The sequence below is a fragment of the Coregonus lavaretus genome, assembly GCF_964263955.1.
Source record: "Coregonus lavaretus genome assembly, contig: HAP1_SCAFFOLD_285, whole genome shotgun sequence".
Lineage (NCBI taxonomy): Eukaryota > Metazoa > Chordata > Actinopteri > Salmoniformes > Salmonidae > Coregonus > Coregonus lavaretus.
Window position 1 is genome coordinate 556,295 of NW_028158101.1, and position 18,347 is coordinate 574,641.

The window sequence follows — 18,347 nt, forward strand, 5'->3', positions numbered from 1 at the left end:
TGAATGTTATCAGATCTTCAACCAAAACCTAATATTAGATAAAGGGAACAAATAACACAACAATGACATATTTATTTCATAAACAAAGTTATGCAACACCCAATTCCCCTGTGTGAAAAAGTAATTGCCCCCTTACACTCAATAACTGGTTGTGCCACCTTTAGCTGCAATGACTCCAACCAAATGCTTCCTGTAGTTGTTGATCAGTCTCTCACGTCGCTGTGGAGGAATTTTGGCCCACTCTTCCATGCAGAAATGCTTTAACTCAGTGACGTGTGGGTTTTCAAGCATGAACTGCTCGTTTCAAGTCCTGCCACAACATCTCAATTAGGATTAGGTCTGGACTTTGACTAGGCCATTCCAAAACTTCCAATTTGTTGCTTTTTAGCAATTTTCATGTAGACTTGATTGTGCGTTTTGTGTGTTTTGGATCATTGTCTTGCTGCATGACCCAGCTGCGTTTCAGCTTCAGCTCACAGACGGATGGTCTGACATTCTCCTGTAGAATTCTCTGATACAGAGCAGAATTCATGGTTCCTTCTATTAAGGCAAGTCGTCCAGGTCCTGAAGCAGCAAAGCATCCCCTAACCATCACACCACCACCACCATGCTTGACCTTTGGAATGATGTTCTTACTGTGGAATGCAGTGTTTGGTTTTCGCCAGGCATAATGGGACCCATCTCGTTCAAAAAGTTGACTCAAGTTTGCCAAAAAGCACCTGGATGATCATCAAGACTCTTGGAAGAACGTTCTATGGACAGATGATTCAAAAGTATAACTTTTTGGACGACTTTCAATAGAACCATGAGGAAACCTATAGATAGAAAACGTTCCAGGCAGGTTGTATGCGCTCTCATCAAGCTTTAAGAAACATATGGTTCTCAGAACGTTATGCGCTAGCTGGGAACTGACTTGTTTTTTCTTTAGGAGTAGATCAGCTTTAATATTGCAGATGGATTGTGGCATCCATCAATGTAATTGTCTGCATCATTACCAATCCCCCCATATATATTTTTGGTAAATACACTACCGTTCAAAAGTTTGGGGTCACTTAGAAATGTCCTTGTTTTCCATGAAAACATACATGAAATTAGTTTGAATAGGAAATATAGCCATTGACAAGGTTAGAAATAATGATTTTTAATAGAAATAATAATGGTGTCCTTCAAACTTTGCTTTCGTCAAAGAATCCTCCATTTGCAGCAATTACAGCCTTGCAGACCTTTGGCATTGTTGAGGTAATCTGAAGAGATTTCACCCCATGCTTCCTGAAGCACCTCCCACAAGTTGGATTGGCTTGAGGGGCACTTCTTACGTACCATACGGTCAAGCTGCTCCCACAACAGCTCAATAGGGTTGAGATCCGGTGACTGTGCTGGCCACTCCATTATATACAGAAAACCAGCTGACTGCTTCTTCCCTAAATAGTTCTTGCATAGTTTGGAGCTGTGCTTTGGGTCATTGTCCTGTTGTAGGAGGAAATTGGCTACATTTTACATTTACATTTTTGTCATTTAGCAGACGCTCTTATCCATTGAAGCGCCGTCCACAGGGTATGGCATGGCGTTGTAAAATGGAGTGATAGCCTTCCTTCTTCAAGATCCCTTTTACCCTGTACAAATCTCCCACTTTACCATCACCAAAGCACCCCCAGACCATCACATTGCCTCCACCATGCTTGACAGATGGCATCCAGCATCTTTCATTTGGTCTGCATCTCAAAAATGTTATTCTTTGTGATCCGAACACCCCAAACTTTGATTTGTCTGTCCATAACACTTTTTTTCCAATCTTCCTCTGTCCAGTGTCTGCGTTCTTTTGCCCATCTTAATATTTTCTTTTTATTGGGCAGTCTGAGATATGGCTTTTTCTTTGAAACTCTGCCTAGAAGGTCAGCATCCTGGAGTCGCCTCTTCACTGTTGACGTTGAGACTGGTGTTTTACGGGTACTATTTAATGAAGCTGCCAGTTGAGGACCAGTGAGGCGTCTGTTTCTCAAACTAGACACTCTAATGTATTTGTCCTCTTGCTCAGTTGTGCACCGGGGCCTCCCACTCCTCTTTCTATTCTGGTTAGAGCCAGTTTGCGCTGTTTTGGGAAGGGAGTAGTTCACAGCGTTGTACGAGATCTTCAGTTTCTTGCCAATTTCTCGCATGGAATAGCCTTCATTTCTCAGAACAAGAATAGACTGCCGAGTTTCAGAAGAAAGTTATTTGTTTCTGGCCATTTTGAGCCTGTAATCAAATCCACAATTGCTGATGCTCCAGATACTCAACTAGTCTCAAGAAGGCCAGTTGAATTGCTTCTTTAATCAGCACAACAGTTTTCAGCTGTGCTAACATAATTGCAAAAGGGTTTTCTAATTATCAATTAGCCATTTAAAATGATAAACTTGGATTATCAAACACAACGTGCCATTGGAACACAGGACTGATGGTTGCTTATAATGGGCCCCTGTATGCCTATGTAGATATTCCATAAAAAAATCAGCCATTTCCAGCTACATTAGCCATTTATAACATTAACAATGTCTACACTGTATTTATGATCAATTTGATGTTATTTTAATGGAGAAAAAAAAAGCTTTTCTTTCGAAAACAAGGACATTTCTAAGTGACCCCAAACTTTTGAACGGTAGTGTATATATATATAAAAAAAATCTATATATATATATCCCTTTTTTATTTTCCCCTAACGCTACCACCCCTCCCCTAATTGGAGTAAACTAATTGACAACAACACTTACGCTTCTACTTCCAGCTTATAAATACTATATACACTACCGGTCAAAAGTTTTAGAACACCTACTCATTCAAGGGTTTTTCTTTATTTTTACTATTTTCTACATTGTAGAATAATAGTGAAGACATCAAAACTATGAAATAACACTTATGGAATCATGTACTAACCACAAAAGTGTTAAACAAATCAAAATATATTTTATATTTGAGATTCTTCAAATAGCCACCCTTTGCCTTCATGACAGCTTTGCACACTCTTGGCATTCTCTCAACCAGCTCCATGAGGTAGTCACCTGGAATGCATTTCAATTAACAGGTGTGCCTTGTTAAAGTACATTTGTGGTATTTCTTTCCTCTTATTGCGTTTGAGCCAATCACTTGTGTTGTGACAAGGTAGGGGTGGTATACAGAAGCTAGCCCTATTTGGTAAAATACCAAGTCCATATTATGGCAAGAACAGCTCAAATAAGCAAAAAGAAATGACAGTCCATCATTACTTTAAGACATGAAGGTCAGTCAATACGGAAAATGTCAAGAATTTTGAAAGTTATCCCAGAAATGTTAAATATGCACAAAAAGCTTATTAATTAATTTAAAACCCTGTTAGTGAGCATTCCTCCTTTGCCAAGATAATCCAGTTAAGTTGGGGGGGGGGGGGGGGGGGTTACAGAAGGGGGGGGGGGGGTTACAGAAGATAGCCCTATTTGGTAAAAGACCAAGTCCATATTATGGCAAGAACAGCTCAAATAGGCAAAGAGAAATGACAGTCCATCATGAACTTTCAAAGTTTATTTAAGTGCAGTCGCAAAAACCATCAAGCGCTATGATGAAACTGGCTCTCATGAGGATGGCCACAGGAATGGAAGACCCAGAGTTACCTCTGATGCAGAGGATAAGTTCATTAGAGTTACCAGCCTCAGAAATTGCAGCCCAAATAAAGTCACAGACACATCTCAACATCAACTGTTCAGAGGAGACTGTGTGAATCAGACCTTCATGGTTGAATTGCTGCAAAGAAACCACTACTAAAGGACACCACTAAGAAGAAGAGACCTGCTTGGGCCAAGAAACACGAGCAATCGACATTAGACCGGTGGAAATGTGTCCTTTGATCTGGAGTCCAAATTGGAGATTTTTGGTTCCAACTGCCATGTCTTTGTGAGACGCGGGGTGAACGGATGATCTCCGCAATTGTAGTTCCCATCGTAAAGCATGGAGGAGGAGGTGTTATGGTGTGGGGGTGCTTTGCTGGTGACACTGTCTGTGATTTATTTAGAATTCAAGGCACACTTAACCAGCATGGCTACCACAGCATTCTGCAGCGATACGCCATCCCATCTGGTTTGGGCTTAGTGGGACTATAATTTGTTTTTCAAAAGGACAACGACCCAACACACCTCCAGGCTGTGTAAGGGCTATTTTACCAAGAAGGAGAGTGATGGAGTGCTGCATCAGATGACCTGGCCTCCACAACCCCCCGACCTCATCCCAATTGAGATGGTTTGCGATGAGTCGGACGGCAGAGTGAAGGAAAAGCAGCCAACAAGTGCTCAGCATATGTGGGAACTCCTTCAAGACTGTTGGAAAAGCATTCCAGGTGAAGCTGGTAAAAACCTACATTTAAATAGTTTTGAATGCATTGTCCATGTCCCATGGAATCGGTACATCTAAAATCTCTTCCCAACTAATTTGCAATCTATATGGAACAGCTGTCAATTTGTTGGTCCTTAAATGAAACTGGTATACTTTTTACTTATCACAATTTTCTTTAATCAATTTTGGTCTTTAATGCAGGGCCGACAGACAAGTTCCTTACTTTCTCCCCCTTCCACTTGCCTCTTCCATTTTTGCGGTAATGCTGCAATTAGTTTGTTGTAATTTTGAGTAGATCAGACATTTACATTTACATTTTAGTCATTTAGCAGACGCTCTTATCCAGAGCGACTTACATATTTTTATTTATTTATTTATTTATTTATTTATATATATATATATTTTTTTTTTCATACCCCCCGTGGGAATCAAACCCACAACCCTGGCGTTGCAAACGCCATGCTCTACCAACTGAGCTACATCCCCTGCCGGCAATTCCCACCAATACCCTAGACGATGCTGGGCCAATTGTGCGCCGCCCCATGGGTCTCCCGGTCGCGGCCGGCTACGACATTGCCATATATTTATGTTAGCTGCATGTGTGACATCACTGACTCTGTAAGAACTTCCAAAAGGCAAACCCATCAATATATGATGACAACAATCAGCAAGAGAAGGGACTTGTTTGTACAAATTATCTATAGCGTTGGAACACTGGCAGAAAGAGTGAGTGAACTACAAAACAGTAGAGATAGTGAGAAGCAACCGAGCGAGAGAGAGAGAATGCCCCAGGTTCACAGACATCCAGCTGCTAATAAGGACATACCATCAGGGCTGTGTGGATCTAGTCAATGAATTACTATCTCCAGGTGGTGGAATGTGTTTTGACCAGTTACAGGAGCATTCATTCTGGGTTTAGGTAGCAGAAGCAGGACAATCCACACCTAGATGTCCTGCTTCATTCTCTGTTTATCACACATTCCAGCCTGCTGATGTCATCTGTAGACCTCACCAACTGGGGCATTGGAGCGTGGTGAAGGCGGGGGCAGCTCTTATTCAGACACTAAAGTGGCTCACTGACTGCTGAAGGAGCAGAGGGGCACAATGTTCAAAGTTCAGATTCAAATTTAGCTCAGTGTTGCATATAAAGACAGTTGAATTTGGCCAACACATCAAGAGCTGGTAAATTGAGGATAAAACGGTTGACCTCGCTTGGGGGTTTGAAGCCAAACAAAGATGGGAAACCAAAAGCAACATGGGCTATATGTGATATAAACCCTGAAGAGAAAGAAAATTAAGATTTTTGTAAAGATTTGTGTAATTTCTCAGTTCATTTAATAACATTTGTGTTAGATTTCAGCTGCACATGTCCATAATATACACTGTCATGGGCTGGGTGAGAGTGGAGTGCTGTTAGAATGTTCCAGCTAAGGGGTCACATGAGTGGGAGGGAAGACACTGTTGGCTTGGGGAGATTTAAACCATTGCTACTGATGTCACAAGTGAATAGAGATAAGCATGCAGTCCAAGCACGTCTGTGAGTTGTCCCCTTCAACAGAAACCATGAAGGGGGACGTCAAAATAAGGATTTTAATATGGGAATGAAAACCCTTGGCTCATAACCCATAAATACTGGAACAATACTCTCCAAACAATAGTGAGACCCAGTGCTATGAGAATAGAGAGACCCAGGGCTATGAGAGTAGAGAGACCCAGGGCTATGAGAATAGAGAGACCCAGGGCTATGAGAATAGAGAGACCCAGGGCTATGAGAATAGAGAGACCCAGGGCTATGACAATAGAGAGACCCAGGGCTATGAGAATAGAGAGACCCAGGGCTATGAGAATAGAGAGACCCAGGGCTATGAGAATAGAGAGACCCAGGGCTATGAGAATAGAGAGACCCAGGGCTATGAGAATAGAGAGACCCGGGGCTATGAGAATAGAGAGACCCGGGGCTATGAGAATAGAGAGACCCAGGGCTATGAGAATAGAGAGACCCAGGGCTATGAGAATAGAGAGACCCAGGGCTATGAGAATAGAGAGACCCAGGGCTATGAGAATAGAGAGACCCAGGGCTTCCCTGCCCCCAAGCTCATGAATCAACGGCCAGTCTGCCACGTGTTGCCATACAGTACGTGTCCCTCTGCATAAGAAGGTAGTCTTTGGCTTAGTGCAACTCACAGTCACAGCTCTGTTACTACTATGTTGTTACTGTGGAAGACAGCCGGGCTGTGTCATACTAATGGTATGCTAGCTCAGGAATGGACACTATAGCATACAACGCCAGGGGAACATATTTAAAATATATATATATATATATATTCACAGGGTGATTTACCCTGGCTTTGAACTTGTCTGCTTGAAATTCCCCACAATGGCGTAAAATAGTGCTGTGGCTGCTGGCTCTGGCAGGCAGTTTTGGCTGTAACAGAGGCTTCTCTATCTGTAGGCAGCAGGAGCACACGGAGCCCTTCAGAGCAGTCCAACACATGCAGGCACCATTTCTGCAACTGCACAGCTGGATTTGATTACAGCCGGCTGAATGACTTGAGGATGGTGTAGTTCAGCCAACGGTCTGCCTGAGACGTGGTGAAAATCCACTCCCATTTCGACTGGATTCAGCAACATGCTTCAAGCTCCACAGACATTAATACCTGGCTGTGGCTCTCATATTGGAGCCGAATTTCAATTTCTAATTTGAATACCATCATGCCATTGTAAGTTATGTGTTAAAGGGGGTTTGCATGATAGAACATGATTTCAAGAAATATACCCATAATTCTGAAATTATGTTTGACCCCCACACCAGGGCAAAAATGAAAGCCCTGTATAACTGTGGTTCCTATAGGATCGATCAAATAACAGAACACTAGTATGCCTTCTCCACAATACAAGATTGTTAATGACTGTACATTTGGGGGAGGGGTGACTGTTTGACAGTTTGGTGAGTCATATTATCGCAATCTTTCTGGTAAAATCACATAAAATCAGAAGTCTTGACAAGCGCATATTTGGAATATCAAATTGAACCAATATGGAAACAGGCAATTTATGCACACCATATAAAATAAACAAACAGCTTTCAGGCTATGTATTTTTCATTGCCACAGCGGTCTAAGACACTGCATCTCAGTGCTAGAGGCGTCACTACAGACCCTGGTTCGATTCCAGGCTGTATCACAATCCGGTGGTGATTGGGAGTCCCATAGGGCGGTGCACAATTGGACCAGCGTCGTCCGGGTTTGGCCGGGGTAGGCCGTCATTGTAAATAATAATTTGTTTTTAACTGACTTGCCTAGTTAAATAAAGGTAAAATAAATAAATATTGAGAGAACAAGAAAGTTACTGGATTATTGGGGAAATGGATATTGATCATAGTCCTTATCACATTTTACGCACACACCATACTGTAGGTTAGAGTACAGTAGCCTAAACATTGGACATTGATGGGCTACAACGCATGCTGTGACACAAATTCACAGCCTGCACTCAACTGACCAGCAACTAACAACCCTCAAGGGTAACAAAGTAACAATGAACTCTCGCTGATGACATGTTGCCATTTAAATTGCAAACCTTATGGGGGATGGCTATGTAAATGCCGCATATCCAACACCCATTCTTCATGACAAAATTATTGTATGAAGGCTATGGTCTATGGTCATGAGATGTTATCCCATTCAATTTTGGTCTTGTACATCGGATGTAGTGGATGACTACTGCTTTTTTATCACCACTCTCGGTCGTAAAATAGCCTACCTATCAAGAACCACGGGGCAAAAACACGGTTAAATCTTCCATTCATTGACTACTTGATTGTAATAACGATTTATAACTATCTGCGATAACTATCGGGTGAAGCATAATGTTAACATTCTTCATGCTTCAAAATCCAAGGCAACTGGGGATAGTTCTACGATTTATCTCTAATCTTCTGAAACAAGTTGCACACTGCCGTTTTGCACATAGGGAAACGAACGGCATTAAATCTTACCCAGTCTTGAAAATGTGGATAATTCACGTGTATATTTCCCAATTGACGAAAGACCTTTACATCCACTTCCAGACGCAGTTCAATCTGCTTCCATGGAACCAAATGGAGTTCAGATGCTGGCTTCTCCGGCGAGCAGCTCCTTCGTGTTCGCCATGTCGGAAGACTGTGCGATTGACAGGATTACGTTGAAATTAGTGGCAGACCTCTCTTGGTTTGTTACTCCAGCTATTAAAGGAGGCGCAGTGCCTCCAGCTATTGTGCAAAGCATTGCAACTACTTGCAGCGCATTCCTTGCCAAATAAATTGTATTATAGCCACATAGCTCCATCTAGCTGTAGAATATGGGACATAGGCTAAATTAGGCCTAGGCCTACAAAGCCCAGCACAGTAGTGATGCGCATTCCGAGTCTTTTCACTGAGGCGGCTCATTTGGCTCCGTACAGCTAAAAGGGCCGTTCATTTGGCTCCCAAATGGTTCTTCGTTCAGTAGCGCTTAACAGCACCATTTCAAAATAGCAAATATCTGAAGTAAAGCCTACATAGTTTCCTGCCGTTATGTTAGATCGTGACATGTGAGTTCAAATACATTTTTACCTGACCAAATTATTAGATGGCCTGCAACAAAAATGTATCCTTAGTATCTAGTGTTCCTGCAGTGAGGAATAACAATCAGATCATGTTTTTATAATTTATCTGCAGATAATCGTTTTTCTGGAGCTCAAAAAGCAGCAGTAACAGAAGCCAAATGAACGGCTCATTCACAGATGCAATTCGGTTCCCAACGTTCGGCATACTCTACACAGCCCAGCCGTAACCCATAGCTCTAACCCTCTTAGGACTACTTCATATTCAAGTTATTATTCACTCATTTACGAAGTTCATTGCATTTCAGTGCAAGGTGAGTAGAATACAGTGTTTATTGTCAACGAGTACCGTGTCTCACGGCCAAGAGAGGTGTAAGGTAGTCACAGGCTGGATGATTTCCAAAATAATTGCAGGATTTATTGAATATAACTGGTGAGAGGCCTAATCATTGACGATTGCATTCGTGGGCTTAAGACCAAATATTTGTTTTATATACTTTGTGAACGTCCCCCCCTCTTCTTTGGTATCATGGCCTTCGCACATTTTGTTTGTGTATGCCGCCACCTACTGTGCAGGAGTGTGTGGTCATCACATTACATGTTGGGATACAAAAATAAAAATGAAAGGAGGAAAGGAAAACATGGCGCCGCAAAATAACCCTCCAATACTTCTATAAAGTATTCTATAAGTATTCTATAAACACTTGTAACGTAACATTACATATATTAATACTTCTAATGTAACATTACATACACTATCTGACCAAAAGAATGTGGACACCTGCTCATTGAACATCTAATTCCAAAATCATGGGCATTAAAATGGAGTTGGTTCCCCCCTTTGCTGCTATAACAGCCTCCACTCTTCTGGGAAGGCTTTCCACTAATTGTTGGAACATTGCTGCGGGGACTTGCTTCCATTCAGCCACAAGAGCATTAGTGAGGTCGGGCACTGATGTTGGAGCGATTAGGCCTGGCTCACAGTCGGCGTTCCAATGGGGTTGAGGTCAGGGCTCTGTGCAGGTCAGTCAAGTTCTTCCACACTGGTCTCGATGGACCTCGCTTTGTACACGGGGGCATTGTCATGCTTAAACAGGAAAGGGCCTTCCCCAAACTATTGCCACAAAGTTTGAAGCATAGAATCGTCTAGAATGAACTAAGAGGCCTAGACCGAACCATGAAAAACAGCCCCAGAACATTATTCCAAACTTTACAGTTGGCACTATGCATTGGGGCAGGTAGCATTCTCCTGGCATCCGCCAAACCCAGATTAGGCCGTCGGACTGCCAGATGGTGAAGTGTGATTTATCAGTCCAGAGAACGCGTTTCCACTGCTCCAGAGTCCAATGGCGGCAAACTTTACACCACTCCAGCCGATGCTTGGCATTGCGCATGGTGATCTTAGGCTTGTGTGCGGCCATGGAAACCCATTTCATGAGAGATCAAGATTTTTATGTGCTACGCACTTCAGCACTCGGTGGTCCCGTTCTGTGAGCTTGTGCGGCCTACCACTTCGCGGCTGAGCCGTTGTTGCTTCTAGATGTTTCCACTTCACAATAACAGCACTTACGGTTGACTGGGGCAGCTCTAGCAGGACAGAAATGTGACAAACTGAGTTGTTGGAAAGATGGCATCCTATGACAGGGCCACATTGAAAGTCACTGAACTCCTCAGTATGGTATTTGTATTTTGTATTTATTATGGATCCCCATTAGCTGCTGCCCCTACTCCACCACTACCACAAATCTACAATACAAAATCCATGTGTACGTGTGTGTATAGTGCGTATGTTATCATGTATGTGTATGCATGTGTCTGTGCCTATGTTTGTGTTGCTTCACAGTCCTCGCTATTCCATAAGGTGTATTTTTATCTGTTTTTTTAAATCTAATTTTACTGCTTGCATCAGTTACTTGATGTGGAATAGAGTTTCATGTAGTCATGGCTCTATGTAGTACTGTGCGCCTCCCATAGTCTGTTCTGGATTTGGGGACTGTGAAGAGACCTCTTGTGGCATGTCTTGTGGGGTAAGCATGGGTGTCCAATCTATGTGCCAGTAGTTCAAACAGACAGCTCGGTGCATTCAACATGTCAATACCTCTCACAAATACAAGTAGTGATGAAGTCAATCTCTCTTCCACTTTGAGCCAGGAGAGATTGACATGCATCTTATTAATGTTAGCTCTCTGTGTACATCCAAGGGCCAGCCGGGCTGCCCTGTTCTGAGACAATTGCAATTGACCTAAGTCCCTTTTTGTGGCACCTGACCACACGACTGAACATTAGTCCAGGTGCGACAAAACTAGGGCATGTAGGACCTGCCTTGTTGATAGTGCTGTTAAGAAGGTAGATCAGCGCTTTATTATGGACAGACTTCTCCCTATCTTAGCTACTGTTGTATCAATATGTTTTGACCATGACAGTTTACAATCCAGGGTTACTCCAAGCAGTTTAGTCACCTTAACTTGCTCAATTTCCACAATATTTATTACAATATTTAGTTGAGGTTTACGGTTTAGTGAATGACTTGTCCCAAATACAATGCTTTTAGTTTTAGAAATATTTAGGACTAACTTATTCCTTACCACCCACTATGAAACTAACTGCAGCTCTTTGTTAAGTGTTGCAGTCATTTCAGTTGCTGTAGTAGCTGACGTGTAGTGTTGAGTCATCTGCATACATAGACACACTGGCTTTACTCAAAGCCAGTGGCATGTCATTACTAAAGATTGAAAGAAGTAATGGGCCTAGACAGCTGCCCTGGGGAATTCCTGATTCTACCTGGATGATGTTGGAGAGGCTTCCATTAAAGAACACCCTCTGTGTTCTATTAGACAGGTAACTCTTTATCCACAATATAGCAGGGGGTGTAAAGCCATAACACCAATGTTTTTCCAGCAGCAGACTATGATCGATCGATAATGTCAAAAGCCGCATTGAAGTCTTACAAAACAGCCCCACAATATTTTTTTCATTAATTTCTCTCATCCAATCATCAGTCATTTGTGCTATGCTTGTTGAATGTCCTTCCTTATAAGCGTGCTGAAAGTCTGTTGTCAATTTGTTTACTGTAAAATAGCAATGTATCTGGTCAAACACAATTTTTTCAAAAAGTTTACTAAGGGTTGGTAACAGGCTGATTGGTCAGCTATTTGAGCCAGTAAAGAGGGCATTACTATTCTTAGGTAGCGCAATGACTTTTGCTTCCTGGGGGCACACACCTTCTAGTAGGCTTAAATTGAAAATATGGCAAATAGGAGGGCAAAATATCATCCACTATTATCCTCAGTAATTTGCCAACCACGTTGTCAGACCCCGGTGGCTTGTCATTGTTGATAGACAACAATACTTTTTTCACCTCTTCCACAGTCACTTTACGGAATTCAAAATTACAATGCTTGTCTTTCATAATTTGGTCAGATAAACTTGGATGTGTAGTGTCAGCGTTTGTTACTGGCATGTCATGCCTAAGTTTGCTAATATTGCCAATGAAAAAATCATTAAAGTAGTTGGCAATATCAGTCGGTTTTGTGATGAATAAGCCATCTGATTCAATGAATGATAGAGTTTGCCTTTTTCCTCAAAATTTCATCTAAGCTGCTCCAAAGCTTTTTACTGTCATTTATGTCATTTATCTTTCTTTCATAGTGTAGTTTCTTCTTCTTTTTATTTAGTTTATTCACATGATTTCTCAATTTGCAATACGTTTGCCAATCGGTTTTGCAGCCAGACTTATTTGCCATTCCTTTTGCCTCATCCCTCTCAACCATACCATTTTTCAATTCCTCATCAATCCACAGGGATTTAACAGTTTTTACAGTCATTGTCTTAATGGGTGCATGCTTATTAGTATCTGGAATAAGCAATTTCACAAATGTGTCAAGTGCAGCGTCTGTTTGCTCCTCATTACACACCACAGACCAACAAATATTATTTACATCAACAACATAGGAATCACTTCAAAACTTATTGTATGACCTCTTATACACAATGTTAGGCCCAGCCTTTGGAACTTTGGTTTTCCTAGATATGGCTGCTATATTGGAATCACTACATCCGATGGATCTGGATACTGCTTTAAAGCACATTTCTGCAGCATTAGTAAAGATGTGATCAATACATGTTGATGATTTAATTCCTGTGCTGTTTGTAACTACCCTGGTAGGTTGACTGATAACCTGAATCAGGTTGCAGGCACTGGTTACATTTTGAAGCTTTTTCTTGAGTGGGCAGCTTGATGAAAGCCAGTCAATATTTAAATCAGCCAGAAAATATACCTCTCTGTTGATATCACATACATTATCAAGCATTTCACACGTTATCCAGATACTGACTGTTAGCACTTGGTGTTCTATAGCAGCTTCCCACAAAAATTGGCTTTAGGTGAGACAGATGAACCTGTAGCCATATTACTTCAACAGTATTTAACATAAGATCCTCTCTAAGCTTTACAGGAATGTGGTTCTGAATATTAACAGCAACACCTCCACCATTGGCATTTCTGTCTTTTCTGTAAATGTTATAACCTTGTATTGCTACCACTGTGTCATCAAAGGTATTATCTAAGTGAGTTTCAGAGATAGTCAGAATATGAATGTCATCTGTTACTAGCAAATTATTGATTTCATGAACCTTGTTTCTTAAGCTACTTATGTTAACATGCAGTTTTCTTCTGGGATGCTTACTTGTTTTCATTGCTTTACTGGGAAGCTTAGCAGAGGTAGATATGCTCATTTTATTAATGTTAGTGCAGGGTGAGCTGTACACACTGGACTTCTTACTAGGGCACAACGCCTCAGTGCTAACAGTATAAATCTGGTTCATAGGCTCATGATTACAGCATACAATAGCTGTAGGACCAGCAGAGGCATTCAGGGCAGTTACAGGGACATATATTAGGTTACTTACATTGTGTCTACCAACGCCCCTGGTATAATGTACATTTGCTGAAGTACTATGACAACCCAGCGTCACAATGGTAGGGATTAACTGAGCTGGGCTTGGGTCATTGACAAGTCATTTTCTCAACGTAGCCTTATAATGCTGTGAAAGGAAAAATCACAGCTGGCGAGAAGGATGAGGAAATCTGCCCACTCCCCCGCTTCACAGGATTCGGAGAACCCTTTATGGACGGGAGAGACACAGGATAACTTGAGCCCGTTGCTCCTGGCGCCTGGTGCAGGCGTCCGACAGATGGAGAAGCCCCGCTCGTTCCAGAGCAGGGACGGAAGGTTGCCGACATCGACTTCGAAATCGTAGGAGTAGTCGGCCACAGACACAGGTACCCCCAGCAACGAAGGTGCAGGAAGATCAGACTCCAGGACGGCGAAACTATTCGTTGTTTGTATCTGCTCCGGGCCTCTGATTAGGAGTCTAGACTGCTTTGCGGGTGGCCACTGTCTTCGGCTTCCACGGCTCGTGACATGCGACCATTGTTGATTGCCATGCTCCTCTTGCTGTGCTCCTTTGACTCCGCTATCAGATGGGGGAGCTCTGGGCAACACTGGCCAGTCGGATAACGACAAACGGCAAGGCGGAGATGCATCCAACAAGCACGAACGCCATCCAGCCACAGACACAGAAAAGGTAAACATTCCATTCTGCGTTTTCCCCAGTTTCTTACGTAGGCTGGCAGCCTGCGTGATCAAGGAAGCCACCTCAAGCCTATAATCCTCGGCAAGCAAACAATTGCCGCATTGGAACTCTGAGTGATCCGGTTTGTCCCGAAACAAAGCGTAGTAGATACAGCTCCTACAGCGCTGGAACCGTTCATTTATTTCTCCAAACAAAGAGGGCTCCAATGCAAAACTCATCTGGGACTAACTTTGTTAGTCATCTGGGACAGCTTTGCGGCTCTGTCAAGCAGGCTTCAACCTGTCTGTTAAGCGGGACAAGAAATAACGGTCCTAGCTGTTAAAAGCTAACGCGTTGCGGAATCCATGCAAAAACAAGTTTGGTAATGAATAATGGTTGTTTTAGTTAAAAATAACAAACCAAGTGTTTCCGCATACAGTGTTCAGCTGCGCACTCTGGTCATTCTACTTCCAATGTTTGTCTATGGAGATTGCATGGCTGTGTGCTCGATTTTATACACCTGTCAGCAACGGATGTGGCTGAAATAGCCGAATCCACAAATTTGAAGGGGTGTCCACATACTTTGTATATATAGTGTACCACTATTTCATCCAACCAACTAACCCTACAACTATATTGAGGACCACTGAATGAGTCATAATACCCATAAAACCTAGTGGTAAAATACGGAAATGGTTCTAATAATTATTAGAACTACTTCATATAAGGTCTGTGTTTGGTGTAGGCTTACCCCCTGGCGCGACGTTTTGATAACCTCGCAAACCTCTCTCAGACAAGGTCACTTTTATCAACATATTCGCCTGTAATTACCTCCCAAAATGAAATGCTGATTAGCTGCTAATGTGGCTTTCATTCAGAACTACACATCTTGTCGCAAGCTTTGACGTCATCCCTCAAGGCACATTTCTCCATGCAAACTCATCGACAAGTAGCCTAGCAAGTAACGTAGATGTTATAGCCTTTTTAGTTTGTCGTGTGGAATTCTTGTTGAGCATTTTGCAAATTACATAGCTAAGCTACCGTAGCATTTTTTTTATTACTACATTTTTTAAAATTACCCTCTGCCTTTTTGTAGTGAACTAGCTAAACCTAAAGTCTCTCTGTCGATCAGAAGCAAGTACGGTTCTGTGCTATGTACCCGGATTCTAACCACTACTCCGGTAAGCACACGTACATTTAACCGTTTTACGACCTCTGTAAATGAGAGGCGTCGCTAGACTAGTTGAGCATTCCAGATGATTCCTCCATCCCAGCAGAAATGTCCCATCCACATAGTAGGATTTTAAAGATGTGCAGATAAGACTAAAGCCCAGTCTATTTTACTGTTACAATAGTCAAGTCTGTGGGTTTTGGTATTTTAAAATAGATGTTACCATTTTAGTAATCAACTTAGCTAGCTAGTAAAAGTTTTTTTTAATTTTTTTTTGTCTTTCAGATGGTCGGACCGGAAACCCAATGACAACACTCGGGTCTGTAGCTGCCATTTTCCGGTGGGAAAGAGAAACGGCCCTGTATTTAAGGTGTCTCATCCACCATGGCAGAAGAGGAAGATCCAGACTGTTGATTGGGAAACAAAAACAAACAATGAGGATTGAGTGTGGAGTATGATAAACAATGTGTTTTCTGTTCAGATAAAGATGTTGATACAGCATTGGAAAAGACCCACCACTTACCACGCCTCTTTGTTTTCCAGTCCAACAGGAGTGCATCCCTCAGGCTATCCGGTGCATGGACATCCTGTGCCAGTGTGATCCAGTTGTGGAGACTACAGCAGATCGAACCTGTGGACGGACAGGTCAGTAACTCATCAAATATGATACAATATTGTGTAAAACATTTGAATCTGTAGATGCGTCAACATTTTGACTTTGTCTCCCCTTTTCTCCATGTTTTAGACATGAGGCGTGACACGCGGAACATCAGGCTCACCCCACGAGAAGCAGTGCGCCACCCTCAGCAGGAAGTTATGTACTCTCTCTCACTCAGGGGGTAAGACATCATTTAAACATCACAGATGTACATTTCCACTGTGCCCATGATAAAATGTAATGTGAGTTGTGTTGTTCTACTGAATGAAACTGAGGAGATGCACTCAGACCAGCCTTTGTGATTGAACTTACGTTATCTATACTGAACAAAAATCTAAACGCAACATGCAACAATTTCAACAACGATTTTACTGAGTTACAGTTCATATAAGGAAATCAGTCAATTGAAATAAATAAATGAGGCCCTAATCTATGGATTTCACATGATTGGGCACCCACTGGTGAGCCAGGCTCAGCCAATCAGAATGAGTTTTACGCCACAAAGGGGCTTTTCTTACAGACAGAAATAGTCCTCAGTTTCATCAGCTGTCCGGGTGGCCGGTCTCAGACGATCCCTCAGGTGAAGAAGCTGGATGTGGAGGTGCTGAGCTGGCGTGGTTACATGTGGTCTGCGGTTGTGAGGTCGGTTGGATGTACTTCGAAATTCTCTAAAACGACATTATGGTAGAGAAATGTACATTAAATTATCTGGCAACAGCTCTGGTGGACATTCCTGCAGTCAGCATGCCAATTGCACACTCCCTCAAAACTTGAGACATCTGTGGCATTGTGTTGTGTGACAAAACTGCACATTTTAGAGTGGCCTTTTATTGTTCCCAGCACAAGGTGCACCTGTGTAATGATCATACTGTTTAATCAGCTTCTTGATATGCCACACCTGTCAGGTGGATGGATTATCTTGGCAGATAAATGCTCACTAACATGGATGTAAAGACATTTGTGCACAACGTATTTGAGATAAATACGCTTTTTGTGCACATGGAACATTTCTGGGATCTTGATTTCAGCTCATGAAACATGGGACAACACTTTACATGTTGCGTTTATATTTTTGATAACTTTTAATTAATAACTTTGATTTTTTTCAGTTGACATATCAATCATATATTGGGAAGGATCCTATAAATCAAGACTGTGAATGCATGTACCACTCCAGATAAATAAATACTGTGCCTTTGAAGATTTGTCTCTGGTCATGAAACTACAATTGTTGAGCTGAATCTCAGGAGTGAGTCAAATAACTACACTTCCCAGAGTGCACCAGCAGCAGCAAACCGGCTGCTTGTCACCTGATCAGTCATTTTCACTGATTGGAGCACCTGTGAAGGCATGGAGGGGCTCAGTCATTCAGAAGAACAAACTTCAGAGAGAAGACTCCAAGTTCACTCACAGGTTCAGTCCAAAGACGCCAATGGTAAAAGGCTTAAATGGTTAATTCATTTAAGTTATTTAGAATGTTTATTTAAATGTTTAAACTAATTTAAGTTCATTAAAATGTTTAATTAAAATGGTAACTTTTTGTTCTGTCTTTAAAGGTTTACAACCTAATTTACTGGCTAATTTACTGGACAGACCAATCAACTGAAAGCAAACTAAAAATAAAAAAGATTGAGTCAGAAATTTGAGTTGTCCCTGTGTCCTTTGGATGGTGAACAAGAGGAGGACTTGACAACAATACAGGCTGGATGTCTAAACAAAGTAAATTCTGAATGTCAATAGATTTTTTGATTCATTTTCATCAATGACAACATTCTACTGAGTTATCACTCATCGAAGTCTGGTATCCGGGGTAATCTAGTTAATGATTACATCAATGATTAATTGGCTCTTTCCTTGTAGAATGTTGACAGCTGTATAGAACACACTATTGCTAAGATGCTTAAACTTTTAGCAATTATGTAGGCTATTTTTGTATCTACTGCTCTGCTAACTAGCTAGCTAAAGTGTAGTCAGTTGCTAGCTAAGACAGAAAAAATGGACAAGAAGTTAATGGATTGGACACATGTC

The 18,347-nt window shown here is 41.9% G+C and overlaps 1 protein-coding gene across 1 annotated transcript in view; it reads right to left on the reverse strand.

The window, feature by feature from the left end:
* The window catches only part of LOC311124434 (FERM, ARHGEF and pleckstrin domain-containing protein 1-like), a 122,889-nt gene extending 114,432 nt beyond the window's left edge, over positions 1-8,457 (reverse strand). Inside the window, exon 1 of the mRNA XM_084198583.1 lies at positions 8,333-8,457. The gene's annotated coding sequence lies outside the window, so the exon portion shown is untranslated. The remainder of the gene's footprint in view (positions 1-8,332) is intronic.
* Between the last annotated feature and the right edge of the window lie 9,890 nt (positions 8,458-18,347).